The 3,901-nt window shown below is 39.4% G+C and overlaps 1 protein-coding gene across 2 annotated transcripts in view; it reads right to left on the bottom strand.

Moving 5' to 3' along the window:
• Positions 1–3,901, bottom strand: part of Gsk3b (glycogen synthase kinase 3 beta) — a 156,048-nt gene that overhangs the window by 124,898 nt on the left and 27,249 nt on the right. The gene's annotated exons all lie outside the window — the stretch shown is intronic.

Below are 3,901 nucleotides of genomic sequence, written 5' to 3'. Positions count from 1 at the left end.
ACACACACACACACACACACACACATATATATATATATATATATATATATATATATATATATATATATATTATAAATGAGTATTTATAAAAATTGCTACATTAAATGCAGGAGATTAATTCTAAAACTTTCCCAACTGCCCCTGCCTGCCTCATATAAGCCCATGTGTCTTTATAGACTGGCTTTGGTCTAGAGAGCAGAAATGAGTGCTACACCAGTTCTGATGCCAAACCTTCAGAACCACTCCTCGCATGCTCACAGTCTGCTCCTGGGAGTCGGTTCAGCCATGCTGAACACAAGCCCAAGCCAAACAGAACAACAGGTAAGCATTCATGGGTTAGACAGACATCCTGCCCTCTTGTTAACACAGCCAATCGCTAGATATTTGAGCGAGGTCACCCTCACTCAGCTACCCTCAGTTTACCAGCTAAGCGACCAGGCCATATGGGAGCCACTTAGCTCTGTGTGGTCCACAGTCACAGAACCCAACCTATCCAAACACTTATAAATGGTGAATGTTTTAAGCCAAGTTTCAGACTGATTTTTTTTTTCATTTAACAGTTTGTAACACATATTGAAAATGATAAAGGACATGCATCAGAATTCTCTCTGGTTTCCTAGAATTATAAAAGTTTAAAACCATTAAAAATGTAAAAGCAAATGTCTGTAGCATGTTATCTTTCAAAATCAATTTTCACAAATGGCAACTGATGTTTAACAGTTAATGTTTTAGGACTTGTTTTCTTTTGTAATCACATGTATATGAGGAAGTGTACATGTATGTGGAGAAGTGTCCTCACGGGCCAGAGGCCCTGGATCCTTCTGCAGCCAGAGGTACAGGCCGTTGTGAGCCACCTGACCTGGACACTGGGTTCTACACTCTTAACTATTCCAGCATTATAGATAATTATTTTTACCACTCACCAAATTACAAGTTTGGGGTGGTTTGTTGCTTTAGTTTAAATAACAGGAGTCAATATAAGAGTTACTGAAGTTTCCATGTCTTACTGTGACTACTGGTTTTTAAAAGCACTAAACCATAATTTTTCACTTTTTATTTATTTTTATATGTATGGGTGTTTTGCCCACATGTATGTCTATGTACCATGTGAATGTGATATGTGCCTGAGGAGGCAGAAGATAAAGTCAAATCCCCTGAGACTGGAGCTACAGACAATGTTAGCTGCCAGGGTGCTGAGAATTAAACCCAGGCCCTCTGAAAATTAGCCAGTGCTATTTGCTACAGCTAACTGCAGAGTCATCTCTCCAGCCCTTACATCAACTTCTTAATGTGAGATACTCAAAGCTTATCCCAAGTCAAAAATACTAAATTATATTAGTTCATATAACTGTACAGTAGTCTCCCCCCACTGACAAGTACAAAATGTTATTTGGACAATCTGCAGAGGTGATATCTCTTCTGCTCCCTTTCAGGGAAACAGGAGCACTGCAATGGTGAAGTTGCTGACCCGGTACTGTAAATGTCAGCGAGGTGTGCCTATTGCTGAGAATGACTTTGTTTGTAAGGCAAGATCCAGGGCATCTATGAGTCACCTGGTATTATTTCAGACACAGGCGTGTACATAGGAAGCGTTTTTAAAAGAGGAAATAAAACTCTTACTGTTAATCATTGCTGAATTTAACAACATAATCTTTTTTATGCATTTCTTTTGGGGGGGAGTGGGGGTTTCGAGACAGGGTTTCTCTGTGTAGCCCTGGCTGTCCTGGAACTCACTTTGTAGACCAGGCTGGCCTTGAACTCAGAAATCCGCCTGCCTCTGCCTCCCGAGTGCTGGGACTAAAGGCGTGCGCCACCATGCCCGGCCAGCATGATCTTTAAAAAGCAAAAGCAAAAGCCAAAACCAAACCAGTTATCAATACAAGTAAAACCTGGCCAGGCATGCCTTTAACCCTAACACTTGGGAGACAGAGGAAAGCAAATCTCTGAGTTCAAGATCAGCCTGGTTATCAAACTAAACTCCAGGACAGTCTTTTTAAAAAGGGGGCAGGAGGGGGCACTGTACCATTTAAAACAAATTACAAATCTCATGTGGATTAATCAATATTGATGTTTAGGAATTAAACATCATTAACACATATCAAGAAATTCCCAGAAAGAACAGTTTACTATTTTTAAATAGACCAAATGTTCCTTGCCTTTATATAGTTATAGAGGGGCAGGTGTTACAGAACTTCGAATAGAGAAGGAGGCCCACAAAACAACAGTTTCCATCCACTAATGTTTTCCTTATCAAAAAACAGGTTCTCCAGGGACTCTTCACACAAGCGCCAACGAATGGACGAATGACCAAGCTGGTGGTTCTCTCTCTGGCTCTCTTAAGAGCCCAGGTCTCATATATAAAGTAAACACATGCTTCTCAGACCATGGCATAAATCCTAACTTCCTGTCTTCTAAGTAGTGCTCCAGGTCTGAATTACAGGCTACCCAGTAGTTCTGATACTGAACCTACAATATTCATGAACCCCATCAGGTAACATCAAGTTCCTGTCTTAAAATAGCTAGTTCACAAACCTCCACAGTGTGGCTCCCATCAGGAAGTAAACACCTCCTACATCATTTCTTCACCTCCCCCTTATTTTCAAATATTTTATATTGTTCAATTAGAAAGAAGAGGATTAGAGAATCCCTTTAGGACACACTGCTTCCAATGAGTCTAAGGAACTGTAACAAACAACCGACTTGAACCTACTTGCTGCAGATTCCCCCTGTCTCCCTAGACCATAAGCCTGTCACTTGACTGCTTCACTCCTCCTTCTTCCAAATGCATCAGCACCCTGAATTATAGTTCAGATCTGCAACACCCTTCTTATCAAGACTTCCAGAAACAGTATGCTTGAAAAGCCAAAAATGTGAAGATGGAAAAATAACTAATTAATAATACTGAGTATATATCTCAATGCTAATGCCAAACTGTGTTTTCTGTGCATTACATAGTTAACCTCTACAACATTTCTACTGGGTATGCACTGTTCTTTATTATTTTAAAGATAAAGGACATTTTTGTAGAAATCTGGTTCAAAGTTAGAGTTAAGTATTTAGGGCTAGAATTCTAAAGCAATCTATGGATAGAACTCTGCATTGATGAACCACATTAGCAAAACCTGGTTTAACAGGCACAACTTAACAGCTGTGAACTTTAGACAAATTACTTAACTTTTCTAAATTCAATTTTGCTTTTGCACACTACAGATAACAATACTTATCTCTCAGAATTATTAAAGAAATAAATGAAAAACATGTAAGTAAACAGTAAAAGATATAGTAAACACCCAGAAGATGCTAATTCCTTCCAAAGGACCCATACCCACAAACATCCACTCTCTGGAAAATAAACAATAAAATTATACAGGTTGTGCATATCGTACAGCTCTCGTTCTTTCTATTTAAATTAAATCGACCTCTGGGCCAGTAAATGGGCTTAGCCATGAAAGGTGCAAACCACCAACCCAAACAACCAGAGTGATGCCAGAACCCACACCATGGAAATAAAGAACCTATTCCCACAAGTTGTCTTCTAAAATACACACACACACACACAAACAAACAAATAAATAAATAAATCTTTTTTAAAAAATTAAACCAACCTCAAAAAAGACCCAAGAAAATAAATTCTTCTGCTGTTTGGAAAGCAGCAAACTAGAATTAGTGCTATGATACAAACCAGGTTTACCTTTTCTTCATTATTCAAACTCCTTACTAGACTGCTGGATGCTTGGTTTGACTTTTAGGAGTCCAACAATGCACCTAGTGTAGTTGGCCTTTAATCCTAGCACTTGGGAGGCAAAGGCAGGTGGATTTCTGAGTTCGAGGCCAGCCTGGTCTACAGAGTGAGTTCCAGGACAGCCAGGGCTACAGAGAAACCCTGTCTCGAAAAACCAAA

The sequence above is a fragment of the Mus pahari genome, chromosome 12 (assembly GCF_900095145.1).
Source record: "Mus pahari chromosome 12, PAHARI_EIJ_v1.1, whole genome shotgun sequence".
Classification (NCBI taxonomy): Eukaryota; Metazoa; Chordata; class Mammalia; order Rodentia; family Muridae; genus Mus; species Mus pahari.
This window is presented reverse-complemented; position numbering and strand designations above follow the sequence as displayed.